A 22996-nucleotide genomic window follows, 5' to 3' on the forward strand; every position below is an offset into this window, starting at 1 on the left:
TATCACCATCACCAATCCTGTAACCCCTGACTATTACTATTATTACTAGCAATACTGGTGACTGTTTAGCTGCCCAATGGTCAGAAAATGCTCCTTCACTTCTGAGCCCAAGGCCCTCGCCATTTGAGGTCCCAACCTCATTCTCTCACCTCTTTCCTTCCTTACACAGTGTCCTCCCTGCTGCGCTCTGATGCCAGCACTCAGACCGCCGACTCCCTCTGCTCAGGGACTGGTACCAGTCCTGGCATGGACACTGTGTGGAGTGACCTTGGACATCCCTTCTCCTCTCTGGGCCTGTTTTCACAGCTGTGCCGTGGACGATCAGGCTAAATTGTTCTGGAGATGGACCCAGCACAGACACCTCCGCCACTTATCTGAGCCCCGTGTCCCTCCCTCCGTCTGCTCGGTAGAAATCTCTGCATTGGCTCCTGCTCTTTCTGGTCAGTCCTGAGGACCTCCTCAGACAAAGATTTGCATCAATATTCTGAACCCTCCACGTGATCAGTTCCCAGGGGGAAAGGTGCCAGACCCAGTACGATCTCTACCATGGGGGCTCACACTCACGGCCTGACTTAGCATCACTGTTACTTGACTCAGTCCTCAGGCAGGGAAAGGGTTCCCCCAGGGTCACAAAGCAGATCAAAAGCAAAAATCAAGCTGCAAATCCAGGCCTCCTGACTTGCAGTCCAGTCCTCCTCTCTCTTGTCAGCAGTCCATTCATCTACTACACGGTAACTGACCACCAGCTGTGTAGTAAGCATTGCTAGGCACTGGGAATATCAAGGTGAGAGGAACTTGGCCAGCGCATTGGGGAGTTTCAAGAGAGTTCCTGGAAAGACATTCAGTCATTCATTCATTCACCAAACACTTAAGTGCCTACTTTGGCCAGGTCAAAAGACCAGTGCAGACCCAAAGCCCAGCCCCCACTCCTCCCACATCCTGGCCCCTGTGGTGGGGATGAGGCCTGGTGGTTCAGCAGGCCACCCACCACCTCCTGAAGGGACAGGCAGGCATGAGCTCATGTCTGCAAGCCCTGCGGCTCCGGGAGCTGCTCGGAGCACAAGGCCTCCTTGTGATTCCAGGAGAGATGCGGCGGGGGCTGCCGGCCCACGAAGCCCTGGGCACTGTGCGGCTGTCAGCAGACACCCTGCGGCCCAGGGTGCTGGGCTTTGATATGGCATTAATGCGCTAATATCTTAATCCGCCCACCACCCACCAGCTGCCTGGCCACACAGCGGGGCCCTGGGGACCCGGTTTCCAAATTACATTATTGAATGTTTACCTAGTGAGCTGTCCAAAGAGTGTTTAACACCAGCTGAAGGGAGCGCATGTGCACGGGACAGTCCCACACCCACAGCCCTCACACATACCCCACACACAGTCACAGGCAGCTGGGACTCACAGACACAGGCATGCACAGAGAGAGCACACAGCAGGTCCCGCAGAAACACACGTGCCTGCACATGGGCCCACACGCACCCCACACCTCACAGACTATGTATTCCCCACAGTAGACCCATAGCACGTACAAACATACACACCCACACACACACACACCCCACACACACACACGTACACATTCCACGTGCGTTCATAGCCCTCACGTGCTCCCACCCCAGGATGCCCGCTGTTCCTCACCTCACAGGCACCTCTGAGCAGACTCCTTCAGCTGATCCTGGATGAGCCAGTTGATCGGTGGCAGGATGGGGTCCGAGTGTGCCCTGGAAGTCACAGCTGCCAGGCCTCACCAGGCTCCCTGGCCCCAGTTTCCAAATTCAAGCACTCCCCAGCCCTTGCTGACGGTGCTATTAACAAGGCCAAGGTCATGGCCATGACACCGGGCAGGCGGAAAATAGGGTGGACTTCGCACCTGGCCCTGACCTCCTGCTGGATTGCTCCTCCCCACGCCCCCACCCAGCCCAGTCACTCTTGCTGCTCCCAGCAGACCCCCTCCCTCGCAGCCTTTCCAAGTGCTGCCCTCTCTCTGGATGTCCCTTCATTTGTCCTCCAGTCCAAACGACTCAATCAAGCTGCGCTCACAGCCCCTCTCCAGGAAGCTCTCCTGCTCCACCCCTGTTCCCCCACATCAGACCCTGCTGAGGCGCAGAGCGGGCATTGCCTTGACGGGAGGGTGGTAACAAGGCCTCCCTCAGGAAATAATTCTAAGTCACGAAGGAACCAGCCAGAGGGTGGCCAGTGAAGACTGTTCTGAGGCGGTGACATTTATGAGAAGTTAACCTCAGGAAGAATGAGAACAGGCGGAGGGAACAGCACATGTAAATGCCCTGAGGGGGATATCGCTTGGTACACACAGGAACTGAACAAGCCGGGCCGGGACCCGGTGAGCGAGGGCTACACAGCACAGGTGAAGTTGGAGAGGGTAACAGGCCGGGCCATGCAGGACCTTCTAGGCCATGGCCAGAAACCTGGATTTTATTTAAGTGCAATGAAGAGTTGTTAGGCTGAAGAGTGATGTGATTCGATTTATATTTTAAGAAAATCCCTCGGACAGCTGTGTGGAGAATGGGTTGTAGGTGGAGTGAGAGGGGAGTCAGGGAGGCAGGTGGCAGCAGGGGAGGCAGAGAGGTGGGCAAATTCAACAGGTATCCTGGGGAAGCACTGGCTAGACCAGTGATGGCGAACCTTTTGGGCTCGGCGTGTCAGCATTTTGAAAAACCCTAACTTAACGCGGGTGCCGTGTCACATATAGAAATTTTTTAATATTGGCAACCATAGTAAAACAAAGATTTATATTTTTGATATTTATTTTATATATTTAAATGCCATTTAACAAAGAAAAATCAACCAAAAAAAATGAGTTCACGTGTCACCTCTGACACGCGTGTCATAGGTTCGCCATCACTGGGCTAGACTCACAGGTGGCCTGGCTGCAGGGGAGAAAGAGGAATCAAGTATCACACCCAGGTGTCTGGCTCCAAAAACTGGTGGATGATGGTGCCACTTAGAGGGCCTGGGAGGCTGGGGGTGCCCTGCTCTGGTCAATTGCACATGACACATGAGATCCCCCGGTCCCCAGACACTTAAACAAGCCTGGTGCTCACTCTCAGACTTGCTCCCTTTCTCCCCACAGGCTGGGGCTCTCTGGCCTCCCTGCCAAGAGCTGATCTCAGGAAAGAATAAGCTACTCCTCAAATGTCACTTTCTCCCAGGGGATTTCCCAGGACACTTCCCCCTGGGGGTTTGCTTGCACACAGCTAGTGTTTAAGAACATGGAGTCTGGGCCGAGGCCGGTTTGGCTCAGTGGATGGAGCGTCGGCCTGCGGACTGAAGGGTCCTAGGTTCAATTCCGGTCAAGGGCATGTACCTGGGTTGCGGGCACATTCCCAGTAGGAGGTGTGCAGGAGGCAGCTGATCGATGTTTCTCTCTCATCGATGTTTCTAACTCTCTATCTCTCTCCCTTCCTCTCTGTAAAAAATCAATAAAATATATTTAAAAAAAAAAAAAAAAGAACATGGAATCTGGGGCCAGATTGCCTGGGTTCAAATCCCAGCTCTGCTACTTCCTGGCTGTGTGATCTCAAGCAAGTCACTTATCTTCTCTATGCCGCCTTTTCCTCATAAAACATAGGATGATGAAAGTGCCTACTTCATAGGGTTGGTGTGAGGACCAAGCAAATGCAATGCTTTGCTCCTACAGTGCTTAGAAGAGCCCCTGGCACAGAGTAGGTGTTGAGAAATGTTAGCAAGTACTATTGAATGATTAACTCTGTGGCTTCAGGCTGCCTTCATCTGCTAGGAAATCTAGGGTCCCAGTGGCCAGAATACTGGCCTTTGCAAGTGGGAGCTTTTCCACTTAGAAGCTGCATGGCTTTGGGCAAGTGGCCCTATGATGGTCAAATGCTCTCTGCCCCACCTGCTTCCTAGGCTCAGGGCAAGGAATCAGTGAGATGGTGGGTGGGTGGGTGGGTGGGTGTAGAAGTGCCCGTAGGTTTCCCACAGGGGAGGGGAGGTCAGTAACCATCCTGGAAGTCAAGTCTACAAGCCAAGACTGTGGGCCAAGTGCCCGCTCAGCGCTCTGGGCAGGCTCAGGCTCAGCTCTATCGCTGAGGGTCTTCCAGGGCCCAGCACCAAGCCTCACTGTTGGTTGGAAATAGTGATGATGACATTCACAACGCTTCCCCTTCTTCCAGAGACCTTTACAGGGTGCTGTCACACCCCATACTCTCCTCGACTCTCACAGCCATGGGTAGGGCAGGGAGCAGCCCCAAATCCGAGGATGAGGACACTGAGGGGGAGAGGTTGACAGCCCTGCAGAGTTCGGGACAGGAGCCTGAGATGCCTCCCCCATCAGACTGCCCCCCCACCCCCATCTCCCCGGTCCCTGTAGGGCCCTCTCTTTCCACAACTCTGGTTTAGTTTGAATCTCCCCCAGACTCCAGTCCTGAATCTGCCCTTCTCTGGGTCTCATTTTGTCCATCTGTAGAATGGGGGTGTGGACTACATCATCTTTAAGGACTTGTCCTGCCCTTAGAGGACATGGTATCTGAGGGTTAAGATAAGGACCTGGCTTTCTCTTGTCTTCTTCCACATCTCCTCTTCTTCTTAAGAAACTCCTCAGCCCTGGAATTCCAGGGCCAGGATTCCTGGCCTCCTTCTCCATGGGTGCCCACACTGGCCCAGCCTTTCCTGGAAGTGCCTGGGTGACGCCATGCCCCACATTTTCCCACCATCAGGCCCTTGCTGGCATTCATCTCTCAGGAGTTTACCAGGCTCCAGACGATTCCAGTTTAGCCCTTGGAAGAGAAAGTCAGAGGAGAAACAGAAAAAGAAAAACCATGTCCTGCCCCCAGCCATACATTTTTATAACCCACTCCAAACTCCTCTGCTATAAATGACTTAATTTTGACTGTTTTACAAGCAACTTGCCCTTAAAATGGAGGGGAGGAGATGGGATATGAAGGAGTCTCTCAAGAGACTGACTGCATCTCAAGAAGTGATGAGAGAGCCCCCACAGGCCTGCAGGCAGAATCCCTCCCACCACGCCCAGCGTGTTCGGGACTCAGAGGCAAGGCATGGCGTGGCAGAGTCCTGGGCTGGGAGTCAGAAGACCAGACTCCAGTCCTGAATCTGCCCTTCTCTGGGTCTCATTTTGTCCATCTGTAGAATGGGGGTTTGGACTGCATCATCTTTAAGGACTTGCCTTTATCAGAGTGTTAAGACAAAGACCTGGAGGCCATGTGAGAATGGGAACGAACAAGTCCATGCTGAGCAGATTGGCTGTGAAACACCCAGAAAAAAAATTGCATGTGACCCCTGGTGAGATTGGGGTTTATAAGGGGGGAAGATGGCAAATTGACGGTCACTCCCCTCTTAAAACCCTTCAATGGCTGCCCATTGCTGTCAGGCAGAACAAGTACAAACACATTATCCCCAAGGAACCGCTCCAGAGCCCTCCATCCCACACCTCACCCTGTGCTTTATGGGCCTGAAATACCATTGTGCTTAGTTTCATTCGCGTGCATGCTCCCCTCTGCACGCTGGCCCACGCCGCTCCCTTGGCCTGGAATGCCTGCTGCCAGTTTCCCCTCCTCTGCACCCCTGTTCAGGATCCACCGGGCACTACACCTGTGGGAAGCATTCAGGGTCCCCAGGTTGGGCTCCACAGCCCAGCACTCATCTCCCAGTACCTGACTGGGAGAGAGGAGGTAGGTGCCCCGTGACCGTGTGTGGAATAGTCGGAGGAGTGTGGACACCGGAGGGAGGGGGAGAAAGCATCCCAGACACAGTCATAGCACAGAGACAGGGGGAGACTGAGCAAAGAAGTTGGCAAGGTAGAGTAAGGTGAGGCTGGAGACGGCCCTCCACTCCCACCATGCCCACCTTTTATAGATGTTGAGCTGAAAAATCTGGCCCAACATCACACAGCTAGGAAAGCTTGAGAAGTGGGATGCTAGCTCCAAAACCTTTCTCCTCCTAATGCAGGACAAAAAGTGAAGAAGGGAACCAGGATTGCAGGGTTTTAGAATATTCTAGCAAAACCACTCTCTTTACCCCAAGTAGATCCGTGTTGGTTGACAGGGAAGAAGAGAGATTACCCCATTCCACAGACGGAGAGGTGGAGACCCAGGGACATCAGGTGATGCACTCCTGGACCACACTGCATGACAGGGCAAAGGGCAGCATTTCCAGAAGGAGGAATGCTTTAGAATAATACTGGCGTCTAAAAATAGCACCTGGCTTGGCCTGGCCAACTCAGAGGGGTCAGGTTTTATGGTTGCCCCCATCTGCTTTTCTGGGACGGTGCGGCTCAGCCTACTCTGGTTATAGTTTTTCCATGAGCTCGGCTCAGATTTCCCTGTCCCAGCAGTGAGCCCATGGGTCAGTGCCTAATTTTCCAATGTTTATCTTTCCCATTTACAATTTCCCCATGTAAATGGCCAACTCCTCCAGTCCCCGGTGTTTCCAACTCCAGTCCTAGAATTAGGGGTGACCAGACTCAAAATGCTCCCTCACTTCTCACAAAGTCCTAGAAGCATTTATGAGGGCTGTACCATCAGGACTGGGCCCAACAGTTGCTATTCTGAACCCTCCCCCACCCCCGGGACCCACAGCCCACCTTATTGGTTTTGGTCCTCCCCACCACTCCCACAATTCCAGGCTCTGTTGCCTCAGTTCCCTCCTCAGTCACTCCCAGGCAGGCCAGCTCTAGTTGGAGCTTTATACTCTGCTCAAGAAACAAAGGTGAATATGACACCCTCCTGCACTCACAGCACCCACAGTCTCGAAGGGTGGCTGCTATCTCTGCACACAGCAGGTGCCAGGGGTATGGGGAAGACGGGGGTGGTGGGGGCTTGGCTGGGCTAAGTTAACCTGGAGGCTCTGGTGGAGATGTCTGCTCTGCAACTTGGATGTGAGGGCCTGGGCCCAGGGGAGAGGTCTGGGATGGTGTACGCCTGGCTGTCTCGGTCCACTGTTTACCCAGGAGGGGTTCTGGTGGCATACTCCGGGTGTGGGTTACATCCCCTCTTGGATCTGTTCCCAGCAGTTTCCTGTGCGATTGTCTCATTTCTCCAGACCCCCACATGAACTTGAGTTGAGTCTCTAGCCAATCCCCTCTCATCTTTAGGGAGGAAGGCAAAGGAGTGGAGAGAAAGTAAAGGCCCACAGGACTTAGGGTTGGCTTGTCCATACGAACAGCTCAGTGTGGACCTGGCAGATAAGAGGCTGGGGCACCTGGACAACTGTCCTGCAAGCAGGTTGATCCCTGAGAGACGGAGAAAGTTAAGTCACTCAAGCCTAGTTCCTTCTCCCAAACTTGGCAATCAACCCCCCAGAAGCAGGCAGGAAAGAGAGTATCCTTGAGAGATCAGAGAAAGTATCAAAAGGAAGACACTTGAGGATGGATTTGAAGTTGGCTTGGCTCCACAGTTAGCATGGTCTATCAAAATCTTGAGAGAAACCAGTTTTGAACCTCAAAGTATCTGAACCATCTTGTTCCCTTCTCAAGACACCCCAAAGCAACCGTGGAGTCCCTCAGGTTTGTATCTGGTTTCTCTGGCTCATCTGAATTTTGCCTCCACATTCCCTTGGGTGATTCCAGCCAGTCTCTTGGCTTTAAATGTTGTCTCTCATGTGCTGATGACACCCAAATCTAAATCCATAGCCATGAACTCCAGATGCATTGTCTTGAGCATCTAACTGGCATCTCCCACTTCCCCATTCAATTCCTGATTGATCCCCAAATCCTGCCCCTCTTTGGTCTTCTCACATCTCCAGTGAAAGCTCCACCATTCACCCAGGCTCTCACCTAAGGATCTCCTCTGATTCCTCCATCCTTCACACCCCTCATGCAGTATATCAGAAAGCTTTTTCCTCAGGAACATATACCCAGTCTGTCCACCTCTCTTCACCTGGCTGCAGACATCTCAATCAGGCCACAGCCATCCTTCCCCTGGACTCTGCAGTAGCTTCTTGATGGGGCTCTCTGCTGCCACATTGCCCCACCTCCTCCCCCAACATTCTCCACTATGCGGACAGAGCAATCCTTATAAATACGGACCAGTTCAAGGCACACCCTTGCTTAAAACTCTCCTTTGTCTCCCACTGTAGTAAACACATAACACATAATCCAACCTCCTTGTGCTGTCCTACCAGGCACTATTTAATCCAGGTACCTGCCTTGACCTCATCTCCTTCCTGCCCCGTCCCCTGCCTTCTTTTCTACGCTCAAACACACTAAGCCTATTTCAGCCTCAGGACCTAGGCAATAGCTGCCCCCTCTGCTTGGAATGCTCTTCCTCAAAAACATCACATGGTTAGTTCTTATCTTCATAAATGCCCTCCTGCCCCTAAATCTACCGACCAAAATAGCCACTCCCCAGCCAACTGAGGTCCTCCTGGTATCTTAATTCAGGGCCTTTGTCTCTGCCCTCAGATCCTGGAGAGTAGAAACCTTGATTGTCTTGGTTTCTGTTCTGACTTCCTGTGGTCAGGTGTCCCCAGCACCTGCAAAAGAGTGAGCCCTGGAGCAGGTGTTGAGTAACCAAGTGGATAAATGAATGAAGCAGCTCACACTTCAGAGTGTGAGAACTAAATAGAATATTCTGAAGAAACAGTCACAATCATACCTCCCTGCCATATATATATACTAGAGGCCCAGTGCATGAAAATTCATGCACTTGGAGGGTGGGGGGGTCCCTCAGCCTGGCCTGTGCCCTCTTGCAGTCCAAGACCCCTTGGGGGATGTCCACCTGCCAGCCTAGACCAGCTCCCCAGGGGAACAGGCCTGAGCTGGCAGTCAGACATCCCTCTGGCAGCCCCGGAGCCCTCGGGGGATATGCAATTGACAACTTAGGCCCGCTCAACAGTCAGACATCTTTAGCACTGCCAAGAAGACAGGAGAGGCTCCCACCACTGCCGCTGCACTCATAGCCGTCAGCCCAGCTTATGGCTGAGCAGAGCTCCCCCTGTGGGAGCACACTGACCACCAGGAGGCAGCTCCTGTGTTGCCCGTCTGGCCCCTGGTGGTCAGTGCGCATCATAGCAACCGGTGGTTCCTGGTCATTCTGCCATTAGGGTCAATTTGCATATTAACCTTTTATTATATAGGATATACATATATATATATACTAGTGGCCCAGAGCACGAAATTTGTGCACGGAGGGCGGGTGTTCCCTCGGCCCAGCCTGCCCCCTCTCCAATCGGGGACCCCTTGGGAGATGTCCCTCTTGCAATCTGGGATTGCTGGCTCCTAACCACTCACCTGTCTGCCTACCTGATCGCCCCTAACTGCCTCTGCCTGACTGCCTGATTGCCCCTAACCCCTCTGCCTGCCTGCCTGATCACCCCAAACTGTCTCTGCCTGCCTGCCTGATCTCTCCCCCAACTGCCCTCCCCTGCAGGCCTGATCTCGCTCCCAATTGCCTTCCTCTGCCAGCCAATTTGGTTCTGATTGGTCAGTTTCTATGCCAGTCAGTGTCAAAAGCTCTGCCACCTAGGCAGCCATTGGCTCCTCACAGTTCACCCAGATTTGGTTCTGATTAGTCGGTTTCTATGCCAGTCAGCATCTCTGGGCCTATCAATGGGGCCTGATCAGAAAGGTGGGGCTGATCAGCAGCCCTGGTGGAAGCCTGGAGAGAAATGGAGGTGTGAATGCTGGCTCAGGGTGAGAAAGAGAGAGGCAAGTGCTGACCAACAGCTGCCACACAGACCCTGCTTCTCTCTTCAGGTCTCTCTCCAGGCCTGGTTTGCAGCCCCCTCAGCAGTCAGTGCTGAACCTGCAGCCACAGCAGTCCTGACTGCAGGACTGATTCCCGGTTGGTCGAGCCTCCGGGTGTGACAGACCCAGGGTTTTTATATATTAGGATATATCCTATATCATAAAAGCCTAATATGCTAAGTGTCTAACCGATCGTTGGACCATTTGACCAGTTGCTATGACACACATTGACTACCAGGGGGCAGACGCTCCAACCAGTAGGTTAGCTTGCTGCTGGTGTCCTGCAGATGGAGACTGGGCCAGATGGGGTGGACACGCCCTGGATTCCTCCCACAGTCCTTCCCTGGCCCCAATCATGCACCAGTGGGATCTCTTGGCCTGGCCTGAACCTCTCACAATCTGGGACCCCTCAGGGGATGTCAGAGAGCCGGTGTCAGCCCAATCCCCACAGGTCAGGCTGAGGGACCCCACTGGTGCATGAATCCATGCACCAGGCCTCTAGTGTGTGTGTGTATATATATATATATATATATATATATATATATATATATATATATGATATAATAAAAGTGTAACATGAAAATCGACCAAACGGCAGAACAACCAGTCGGCGGGGAGCAGGGCCAGCCAAGGTGCGTGTCAGTGGGCAGAGGGAGGGGACAGCAATCGGGGGGTGGCAGCGACCAGCAGCAGTGGAGGGGTGGGGTTGGCTGCTCACCGGCCAGCGCCATTCCTTGATCGGCTTGCCCAGTCGCCTCCTGAGGGCCTAAGCCAGGCGTGGGCAAACTACGGCCCGCGGGCCGGATCCGGCCCTTTTGAAATGAATAAAACTAAAAAAAAAAAGACCGTACCCTTTTATGTAATGATGTTTACTTTGAATTTATATTAGTTCACACAAACACTCCATCCATGCTTTTGTTCTGGCCCTCTGGTCCAGTTTAAGAACCCATTGTGGCCCTCGAGTCAAAAAGTTTGCCCAGCCCTGGCCTAAGCCATCAGTCGGACATTCCCTGAGGGCTCCCAAACTGCAAGAGGGCACAGGCTGGGCTGAGGGACCGACCCCCCCACCCCCCGCCCCTGCTGAGTGCACAAATTTTTGTGCACCAGGCCTCTAGTAATGTACATAATATCCACAGAGAAACAAGGGCTTGGGAGCCAGAAACATTTATTTGTGATATGATTTGGGAAGTTTATTTTAATCCTTCTGAACCTCAATTTCCTTATCTGAAAACTGAGAATAATACTTTCCTCCCAGAAATAGTATGAGGATTTCATATCTATAAATCGCCAATGACAGTACACAGTAGGTAGGTTCCCAAGATGGCATCTACCATTAGTATTAGTTTTGCTGTTATCACACATCTCTCGGGTCCCTTACTTCATCAAAACAAGCCCAGTGACTCTTTCTCACCTTCTGGTCTCACTCCTCTCATAACCCCTTACTGTGTGTTGCTTTGAAGCTAGGAAGTACCAAGAACAAGTGCTGACTCTACCACTTACAGCTTCATGGTCTTGGGCATGTGTCTTGACCTCTCTGAGCTCCAGTCCCTTTACTTTTGAATGGTGCTGATGACAGTGCTTGCCTCCTAGAGGTGATATGAAGACTATATGAAATCAAGTAGGAAAGATGCCTAGCACTGTGACAGGTGCACTGTAGGTATTTGAAAAGTGACCACTCTTGTCATCTGTCTGTACATACCTAGGTGTGCACACATGCACACTCACACAACTCCTCTCTTGGCAGGGTCCGAGAGCGACTGATTTGAACTCTAGGGATGGAATCAATTAGAATTATTTTTAAAACCTCGTCTGTTTTGATTTAACAGAAAGCTTCCATTCAGTGAAATGCAGCATTAGTCAATGAAAAATCAAAGGCCCTGGATTTCAGGGCTCCCAGATCCCAAGGACCTCCCAGGTCCACTCTCATTTATACAGGTGCCTCTCCCTGGAGCCACCTCATCCTCAGAGAGCTCCAAGAGGAGAGGGAGAGGGGCTGTCTGCTGCCCTGAGCCATGCTCCTCTGAGCACTGGGACCCCTCCCTGGGGATGTAATTTTCAGTATTTGTGTTTGTCTCCCCTGATGCCTGTCCATATTGAGGACAAGAGCTATCTGGCATATGTCTGTGACTCCAATGCCTAACCCAATGCCTGGCACAGGAAAAGTCACTAAATGAAATGTTTTATAGAGAAAAAATTAGCGACAATTGGAGAAATGAACAAATTATTTAGTTGCAATAAAAATTACAACTAATATTTACTATGCCACTTGCCATGTGCCAGACACCATTTTAAGTGTTTTTCATATGTTGACTCATTAAGTCTTCATAACAACTCCAAATGAAGCAGGTACCCCTATTTGGCCCAATTTTACAGATGAGAAACTGAGGCACAGGAAGATTAGAAACTTGCTCACAGTCACAGTAAGTACAGTAATTAGGATTCCAGTTCAGGCAGCAGAGACCCAGGGCCAGCCCCCATAAACCTTACATTGCTGTTCATTCATTCATTCATTCATTCATTCATCAAACACTCACTGGATACCCACGCTGTGCCTGGCCCTGGGTGGGACTATAGAAATGCAATGATGGATTAGACCCACTTCTCACAAGGAGGTTACAGTCTGGTGGAAGAATAACAGACACAGAGATGGATAATTACAGAGGGGTAGGGCATGGGTGAGTATGGGAAAGTTCCATGGCAAAAGTATACATACAAACAGAACCCACCCTGGTCAGGTCAGGGAAGACTTCTTGGAGAAGTGTCCCTTGATTATGCTGGCTAGACATAGGAAGGAAAAAAGACACTCCAAGCAGAGAGACTGTATGTGCAAACACATAGAGGTAAGTAGGCCTGGGACAATCTGAGAATGGCAAGCACCTGGGGAAGAGGGGGAGGGGTCATGATTAGGAATGGCAAGAGAGGAGGCGAAGAGGCCATCAGGGTCAGGTCAGGGAGAGTCAGTGTACTCCTCGGAGCAATTTGGACATTGTCCCAGAGGAGTGGGGATCCATGGAAGGGCCTATAGTTCTCCCCATAGGATTGCAAGATTTGGTGGATTAATTCAAGAGGATGATGGAGAATCAAATCACTGCACACAGCAAAGACTATATGTACACACCCACCATGAACACACACACACACACACACACACACACACACACGGAGGCACTGTCAGGAACATGGATGTGGAACCCGTAGTCTAGAGATGATGATTTCTAAGTTACTCTTGCTTCCACTCCCCTGAGCACCATCCCTTCCAGCTGAGGGTGTGCCCTGAGCCTGGAGGTATGTCCCTTTGCCCGCATGCTGTTAAAATACAGGGTGGGGCAAACGTAGGTCTATAGTTGTTCACATGAAAGATACAGTAATACAATAATTAATAAATAATAATACAAGAATAAAGTCTATGTTTTACTTACTCCCAACTGTAAACCTGCTTCTCCCAACCCCCCACCCCCACCCCACATGTCCATCCCCTGCACTCAAGAAGTTGGTCCCTGCCTCACAGGAGCAGTTTCCTGTGGAGACCACAGACATCCATGCCTGAAGTTAGGGTCAGCACTCAAGCCATGGGCCAACATCCACATCCCACAGTGTGATGATGGTTGGAATGACGGGGACACAGGCTTAGCTGAGAAGAAGTGATTTTCCAGAGAGCTCATGGCTTGAGCATTCATGACCTAGAAGTAGAACTTGGAGACAAGACCAGAGGGCCCGTGTCCTGAGATCATAGCCTGAAGACCGCTTCCAATGCGGTCTCCGGATCCTGCTGCAGGGTCTCTGCGGCTCCAGCCTTCTCCCCTGTATTCTGCACTCCTATTTTTCAGACAACAGCTCTAATATTATTCCGTTCCATACGGAATACAGCATCATGGAACATTAGCAGAAAGAGTTCATTTTGCAATCAGTAGTCTCTAGGTTCGAGTCTTGAATTTGCCACCATCAGCCCCAAACATTCACTATGGTTCTTTGCTAAGTTACTTCATCTCCTGGAGCCTCACTGTCCTCTTCTATGAACTGGAATTAGTAATACCCACCGTGTGGAGTTAGTGTGAAGATTGTACAATGCAGAATGCAGAGTTCTGGAGGGAACCAGTATTCTTTCCTCCCTTTTGGTCCCTCCTCCCATCTCACCAGAGAGAGGCTGTTCCCAGCATCATGCGAGGTAACGTGTCTATTCTCCAGTATGACGGACACCCTGTCCTCAATAGGGATGCGATGTTTTCCATTGAGGGGTCTCCAACCTTCACTTCCTGTGAGTGTGGATGTGGCTGTGTCTGACTGATGGGGCAGGTGGAATCGACAGCAGGTTGGAGAGCCCCTCCCAAGGCCTTGAGATCCTTGATAGTCTGTCCTCAGGTTGGGGACCCACCCTATCCCACTGATGATCATGTTCTGCTGGGATTCAGTGTCTCACCAGAGGCAGACCTGGGGGAGGCCCATGAACTCATCTCTCACAGGCTTCTGATTGAAATGCCCAGGGGCTGACATTGTACTGGGGACTAGTTAGGAACCTGTGGTTTTCCATGAGAATGCAGAGAAACATGGAGTTGGAGGCATGCACAGGAATAGTCTCTGCAACATTGTTGGAAAGAGTAAAAAAAAAAATGGATGCAACTTAAATGTTCAAGAGCAGAATCGGCCAAAAGCTGCCACTGCATTGAGATAATGGAACAGTGCCATGAAGCCTGGCAAGGAAATTCCCCCAAAGAGGAGGTTGAGGTGTCCTCAACTGTTTCCAACCTGAGAGGGACAGCAGACAGACCCAAATGAGTCTCACTTTCTCAGCCCTCGCAATTCCTTCTCATCTCTATCTCCTCCTATCCCTTCTAAGCCCTTCCTCACCAGTTCCTTTCATGACCTTCATCCTTCTCCTTCTCAACCCAACCCCAGGTTCTAGTCTTGGCTCAGCCACTGCCCTCTGCACAACTCGGGTCAGACCCTTTCCCTCTCTAGGTCCCTTTTCTCCTTTCATAAGTTGAAAATAACACACACACACACACACACACACACACACACACACACACCAAACCCCTGACGAATAACTGGTTTATTGTTTATTCTATTAACATTCACAGTACCCTGACCTTTTAGAAATCCCCAACAAAGTCAAAGTGTGAGAGGCCACCTCACGGTGGTGGATTAAAACGTCATAATTGATCCCATTTAATCCGTGTTTGCTGTGTGTGAGACCTGCTCTCAGTGCTTCATAGGCATTAGCTGGTAAAATTGAGAAACCATCAATTGTCCACATCAAAGAATAGGGTGAGGGTTGGGGAGAAGGAAATTTTGTTTGGTACTATATGGAGTTGGGTATTATAATAAGTTAATTTCTAGATACTTAAAAGTTTCTGTGGTTAGCATAAAAAACAAAGAGGTATCTTATACCTTATTGTATTTTCTATGATAGTAGTTATTTCTGCTGTTAAGAAACACTCACCTTTTGCAATTTAAAAATATATCTGCCATGAGAAGATGTAGAGAATAAAAAAGTAAAAATCCACGTACCCACCTTCTGATTGAAAGGAAAACAATACATATACAGTGAAGACCTGTGAGGACCTCTCCCACCCATTCCTTCCCTCCCACTGGAGGTAATCACATTCTCTGACAAGCTGTATCCTTCCCATTCAGATCTTTAGGAATGCCCCTCCACACATTATATAAAATTCATATGAGCAGAAACATTATATAGTGTTTTTTCTGCCTTACTCTAAACTTTAGACAAATGTTACTATACTATATATGTCTTCTTGCAATTTGTTTTGTGTGCGTGTTCTTTTAATTTTATTAAGTTTTTTAGGGTGACATCTATCCTATCTAATAATAGACAAACATGGTAATTAACTGTACCTCCGACACACTTCCCATTGGCTAATCAGGGCGATATGCAAATTAACTGCCAACCAATATGGCGGCCAGCAGCCAGGCAGCTGAAGCGAACAGGAGGCTTGCTTGCTCCAGTGAAGGAGGAAGCCAAGGTTCCCCGCCTGCCACTGCTGGGCTCTGAGCTTGCACTCTAAGAAACAATGTTGCAATTATAGAAGCTAAACAAACCCCATGCTTTCAGCCAGTGGCTGAGCTGGAGTTGCAACAGTGTTTCAATCATAGAACCCAAACAAACCCAGATACCTGCTTTCAGCAGCCGAGGTCTCAGAGCTGGAGCCGAGCCTCAGAGCTAAAACCAGCTCTCAGCTCCAGTGACAGCTATAGAAGGTAAATAAATCCCAGAATAAAAAAAAAAGAAAAGAAGGAGAGGTTGGGAGCTTCAGTCACCCACCAGCCTGAAAATGGCCCTCAGCCCCTCACCCAGACTGGCCAGGAAACCCAGTGGGGACCCCCACCCTGATCCAGGACACCCTTCAGGGCAAACCAGCCAGCCCCCACCCGTGCACCAGGCCTCTATCCTATATAGTAAAAGGGTAATATGCCTCCCAGCACCAGGATCAGCGGAGCAGCGAGGCCTCACTGCTCCTGTGTCAAGGGGAGCCGCAAGGCCTCCCAGCACTGGGATCAGCGGAGCCGCGAGGCCGCCTGGCCCCTGGAGCAGCATGACAGGGGGCAGTGCCTAAACCCCCTGATCGCCCGGAGGCTCTGTGTGTGACAGGGGGCGATGCCCCAACCCCCCTGATGGGCCCTGCTCTGTGCGTGACAGGGGGCAGCACCCCAACCCCCTGATCAGCCCTGCTCTGTGCGTGACAGGGGGTGGCACAGCAACCTCCCCATCAACCCTGCCTTGAGTGTGACAGGAGGCAGCGCCCCTACCCCCCAATTGGCCCTACCCTGAGCGTGACTGGGGATGGCATCACAACCTCCTGATCCGCCCTGCTCTGAGCCTGACCAGGGGCTGCACCTAGGGATTGGGCCTGCCCTCTGCCACCCCGGGAGCGGGCCTAAGCCAGCAGGTCGTTATCTCCCGAGGGGTCCCAGATTGTGAGAGGGCACAAGTGGGGCTGAGGGACACCCCCCCCTCCCCGCCAGTGCACAAATTTTTATGCACTGGGCCTCTAGTAGGCTAATAAAATTATATAGGTTTCAAGTGTGCAGTTCTATAATACATTACCTGTATATTACATTGTGTGTGTTTTGTTTTATTTTTGTTCAATTCTGTGTTTGTGGGAGTTATGCATATTGATTTATGTAGCTCCAGTTCTTTTACTGTCAACACTAACAGTGCCTTTCAATGCAACCACAACTTACTCATCAATTCTGCTCTTGAACAGTTAAGTTGCACCTATTTTTTTTTACTCTTTCCAACAGTGTCGCCGAGACTATTCCTGTGCATGCCTCCTTGTGTGAGAATTTCATACGTACATGAAATGCATGTGTGTATCTTTATCAGGTATTACCAACTTGCTCTTCAAAGCAGTTTTACCCATCTGCACCCACATATGCAGTGCATGAGCATGCCCACTGTTCCACGGGAATCTCTTAGCGTTTGAAATTGTCCAGCTTTCACATTTTTGCAAATCTGATGTGTGCATAATGTAATCACAGTGTGATTTCATTTTGCTTTTCACCAATTTTAGTGCCTTGCAGCATTGTTTCAAATATGTAGTACCATTCAGTTTTTCTCTTCTGTGAGCTGATTCTTCCTATATTTTGACTATTTTTCTATAAGGTTCTTTACATTATCTAATTGATATGTGGATCTTTTCATATGTTCTGGCTAGAAATCACTTTCTTTGGTTATTTGTGCTGCAAATTCCCTCTCCTGGTCTGTTACTTCTCTTTTTACTTTGTTTATAGTGTCCTTTGATGCACGTAAATGTTTAAATTTTAATGTAGTCAAATCTATCCATCTTCTTCCAGCCTTGTTTGTGTTTTTTGTGAGTTGTTTAAGAAATCCTTTCATACCCTGAGGCCATAAAGATACTCCTCTGTTTTCTTCTAAAAGTGTTAAGTTTTTGTTTCCCTTATTTTTTCATATTGATTCTAAAGTTAACTTGTGCAGAATGAGTTAGTGGGCCAGTTCTACTTTCTCCATCTAGAGAAAACAGTTTTTCCAACACAACTGATTGAGTCATTCTCCCACTGGTTCGGGATGCCACCTCTATTGTGTTAAGAGTTTCCTTGTAAGTAGGCATCTGTTTTCAAGTCTCTCTATTCTGATCCATTAACTTATTCTCTAAACCTGTGCCAAGTATTATATTTTTTTGCTTATGAGATTTTTATAAATTGTACTAAATTATTTGAATAGGTAACACACGGATATAGGACAAAATAAAAAGGTATAAAATTAAAAGCTTTCCTCCCACATTCATCCTTATCCCACCTGTAAACAGATAGTGTATACTTATTACGCATAGTCAAGCCAATGCATGTTATTTCCTCCATCTTTTCACACAAATGGTGATGTTCCATGTACACTAGGGTTTCACCTGACACCAGGTCCTGAAGGTCTTCCCATGTCCGTACATTGAGAACTTCTTTATTGTTTTGTACAGTTCTATGGTTTTCCTCTGTTTGGAAATAATGTGTACACCATAGTTGTTGTTTTTTTTTAACTAGTCCTCGATTGATGAGCATTTAGGTTGCTTCCCATCTTAGCTATGACAAAGAACTCTGCACATGTTATTATCCAGTTTTAGAGTGTTGGTTCTTAGAAATGGAACTTCTAGGTCAGAGAATGTGATGGTTACTTTTATGTGTCTATTTGACTGGGATAAGGGATGCCCAGGAAGCTGGTAAGTTGTTATTTCTGGGTGTGTTTGTGAAGGAGCCTCTGAAAGAGATTAGCCTTTGATTGAGCTCTCAGGTGATCGTGGGCAGGTTGGCATCATCCAATCCGTGGACGGCCTGAATAAAACAGAAAGTCAAAGAACAAATTCTCTCTTTCTTCTTGAGCTGGGACATCATCTTTTCCTGCCCATGGACATCCTGGTTCTCGGGACACTGGAATTAGACTGAATGATACCACTGGCTTTCTCGGTTCTTCAGCTTCTAGATGGCAGGGTATGGGACTTCTCAGCCTCCATAACTACATGAGCCAATTCCTATAATAAATCTCCTCTTGTATATATCTACCTATGTCTACATCCTATTAGTTCTATTTCATTGGGGAACCTGACTAATAGAGAGCATATATACATTGGTAATTTAAGTAGGTTTTGGCCAGATTGCCCTCCATGAGGAAGGAATATGCCAATGTATACCCTACCAGCATGTTTCCTTGGCCTGGACAACAAAGCATGTTTTCAAACTCTGAGATATCTTTTAGCATTCTGACAGGTAAAAACGTAATGCCTTATTGTAGTTTTAATTCACATTTCTATTGGTGTGAATGAGGTATAGCCTTTCTCCATGACCCACTTTGTTCATATCCTGTGCCCATTTTTTTATTGAGCATTTGGTTCTTTATCTCATTGACTTCTAGGACCATGTTAGAAGTTAGAGTTCACCTTTTGAGGAAATATATGTTACTTCCCATCAATTTATCTTTTGACTTTGTTTATATTTTGGCATAGCATGTAGTTAAATTTTTCTATCTTTCCCTATCTTCTCTATTTGGAGCCATAATTTAAAAGATTTTTTCTATTCCAAGATTATAAAAGGACTAGAGACCCAGTGCACAAATTCGTGCACCAGTGGGGTCCCTCAGCCTGGCCTCTCTCGCTCAGTCTCAATCGGCCAGACCCCAGCAGCAAGCTAACCTACAGGTCAGAGCATCTGCCCCCTGGTGGTCAGTGAAAGTCATAGTAAGCAGTTGAGCGGTCTTAGCATATCATTAGCATGTTACGCTTTGATTGGTTGAACGGCCTACTGAATGACTGGACACTTAGCATATTAGGCTTTTATTATATAGAATTTTCTCAGGTTTTTAATAGCACATTTGTAGCACTATTTTCATTTTTAAATCTTTAATTATCTGACATTTATCCCAGTACATAGTGCAAGGTACAAACCTAACTTTATCTTTTTTCCACCTGGCCAACCAGTGACCCTCAACTGCGTTTATTGAATAGTGAATCATTCCCCCACTGATTTTAGAAGCCCATTTTTTCATGTCCTAAACTCCCATCTGTGTACTCACTTCTATTTCTGAACTTTCTATTATGGTTGATTGTCCTGTCTTGCTATTCATGCTTCAGTTCCTCACTGTTTCAATTATGGAGACTTTTAATATGTTTTAATGTCTGGTAGAGCTAGTCCCCTGATACTACTCTTCTTTTCAGAGTTTTCCTGAATGTATCACTTTTTTATTTTTTCACATGAACTTTAGAATTAGCTTGTCTGGTTAAAAAAAAAAAAACTGCTGGTATTTCATTCGGATTGCATTAAATTTAGAAATTAACTTAGGGATAATTGACATCTTTATGATGTTGAATCTTCCTAGCCAAAAACATGGTCTTTTCTTTTATTTAAGTCTTCTTTGTGTCCTTAGAAGTATTTCAACATGTTCTGTGTATAGGTCTTACTGCTACATGTTAACCTTACTGCAAAGTAATTAATTTTGCTGTTATTGTCATTGCCCTTGTAAATGAGATGTTTTCATTCACTATATCTCCCAAATGGTTATATGTATACATGAAAGTAATTCTTGCTTATTAACTTTATATATACATCTTACAAAATCAGTTCTAGGAAGGTATTTCCCTTTAGTCCATTTTACTTCCATCATTGCCCCTGTTTTTGATAACAGGCAATGTAGTTTTGCGTATTTGGACATACCTTGTACCTTTAGGAAGAATATTTTGCCCTTCAATAAACTTTTGGATAAATATCCAAAAAAATCTTTTTCTGAGCTTCTTTCCCTTCACCTCCTCATATTTGCTTTCTTTCTAATCTTAGCTTCTTTGGGCTGTTCTTATACATATTTGGGAGTTTGGGATAATATCTGTCCTCAAGTTTTGCCAAAAATATATTTTTTAAAATTCTTTCTGTTGCTTTGAGTGATTTATAGGAGAAGGAGAAATATGTTGATTACATAGCCATATCTAGTCCAGATGTACACAATGTCTTAATTACTAAGGTTTTAAAATGTCTTACTTTTTGCTAGGACAAATTTAGTCAACTTGCTCTTTTTCTTCAATTGTTTCTTAACTGTTACTGAATCTTAACTCTTCCATATAAGTTTGAAAATGAGCTATTAAAATTACACACACACACACACACACTCACACACACACACACGCTGTTGAGATTTTTATTTTAATTCCAATCCTATATAATAAAAGGCTAATATGCAAATTGACCAAACAGGGGAACATCTGGTCACTATGATGTACACTGACCACCAGGGGGCAGATGTTCAATGCAGGAGCTGCCCCCTGGTGGTCAGTGCACTCCCACAGGGGGAGCACTGCTCAGCCAGAAGCCAGGCTCACGGTTGGCGAGTGCAGCGGTGGTGGCAGGAGCCTCTCCCACCTCCATAGCAGTGCTAAGGATGCCCAGGCCTAAGCCATCAGTCAGACATCCCCGAGAGCTCCCAGACTGCAAGAGGGTGCAGGCCAGGCTGAGAGACCCCCCCGCCCAGTGCATGATTTTCGTGCACCAGGCCTCTAGTAAATGTATAATTAATTTACTGAAAAAGGATATTGTTATAGCATTTACTCTTCATATCCATTAATATATGTCTCTCCACTTATTTGGATCTTCTTCAATACTTTAAAATAAAGGTTTATAATTTTCTCCCATGTTTTGTTAAATTTATTCCTAAGTACCTTTTGTTATTTGTTCACATTATAAATGTTACCTTTCTAAATTTTCATTTTTAACACTTTGTTGTGGTATATAGTCACACAACCAATTTTTGTATATTGATTTTTTTTATATCTAGCAAGTTTACTGAGCTCCAATTCATTTTAATAGTTTGTCCCTAGATACTCTTGGGTTTCGACATAGATCATTATCTCTAATCAAAATCACTCACAATATGGTTTTTACTTATTTGTCTTGCCTTACTAGTCTAGCTAGGAATTCCAGTTGAATGGAGTGATAGAAAACATCCTTGCCTAATTCCTGGTTTTAAAGGGAGTATTTCAAAATTTCCCCCAAAACATATTGTGTTTGCTGTAACTTTTTGGTTAAGGAATAATTTTTCAGGTTAAGGAATATCCTTTATAAATCCTAATTTACTGAAATTCTTATAAATGGACAGATGCTTTTTCTGAATCTATTGAGATAATTGGGTTTTTTTTCTTTTAATTTGTAAATATATGAGATTGAGTTAATAGATTTCAAAATGTTAAACCATCTTTGCATTATTAAAAAAAACACAAATAGGTCACAATGTGTTATTAATAAACATTGCTGGATTTGGCAATTCAGGAATCATTCGTCAATCTTACTTACCTTCACAATATCTTTTTTAAACTCTTTCCCCCCACCTTTCTGAGTCCTTATGTTTCAAGTGTGACTTGGATAAATAGCATGTAGCCAACATAGGGGCAGAGAGTTTTTTGTTCACTTTTACCCAATATGACAATCCTTTTTCAACTGGAGATTTTAGTCCATTTACATTTACTGGAGTTCCTCATCTATTTGGATTTATGTTAACCATCTTTTCTGCTTTCTGCTTCCCCTATTTTTCCTCTATTTCTTTTTTTAATTTTCTGTTTCTGTTCCTTTTGAATTAACCAAGACTTTAATTTATTTTCTTCTGTACTATTTTAAAATGTATACATTTTATTTCTACTTTTTTACTAGTTACTTTTAAGTTTTTAACATGCACACTTAACCAAATCTAAAATTAAGTAACATTTTCTCTCTTTCCCAACAATGCAAAGACTTCAGAATGTTTCAACTTAAATAATTCTTCCTCTCATCTTAAATGACATTTTAAAAACATGTTTTATTGATTTCAGAGAGGACGGGAGAGGGAGAGAGACTTAGAAACATCATTGTTGAGAGAGCATCACTGATTGGCTGCCTCCTGCACGCCCCACACCGGGGATTGAGCCCGCAACCCTGGCATGTACCCTGACCTGGAATCAAACCATGACCTCCTGGTTTATAGATCAATGCTCAACCACTGAGCCACACTAGTCGGGCTTAAATGATAGTATGCAGTACTTTAATTCTACCTTAACTTTTGACCCCGAAATTTATTATAATTCTTAATATTATATTATTATTCTTTGATTTAGTTAATGTTTGTTTAAATTTATTTTCATATTTACCTTTATTTTCCCAGTATTGCTTTTGGTATCACTTCTTTCTGGGTTCACTATCCTTCTTCTCAAAAAATTTTTCTTTCAGAAAATTTTTGGTGATAAACTGTCTTATATCCAGAATATCCCCTTGTTTCTCCTCTACAACTATTTGGACCTACTTCATATTCTCAATACCCCACTTGATCTCTTTGAGACACTTATT

The sequence above is a fragment of the Myotis nattereri genome, assembly GCF_964212035.1.
Source record: "Myotis nattereri genome assembly, chromosome: 3".
In the NCBI taxonomy this organism is placed as follows: Eukaryota; Metazoa; Chordata; class Mammalia; order Chiroptera; family Vespertilionidae; genus Myotis; species Myotis nattereri.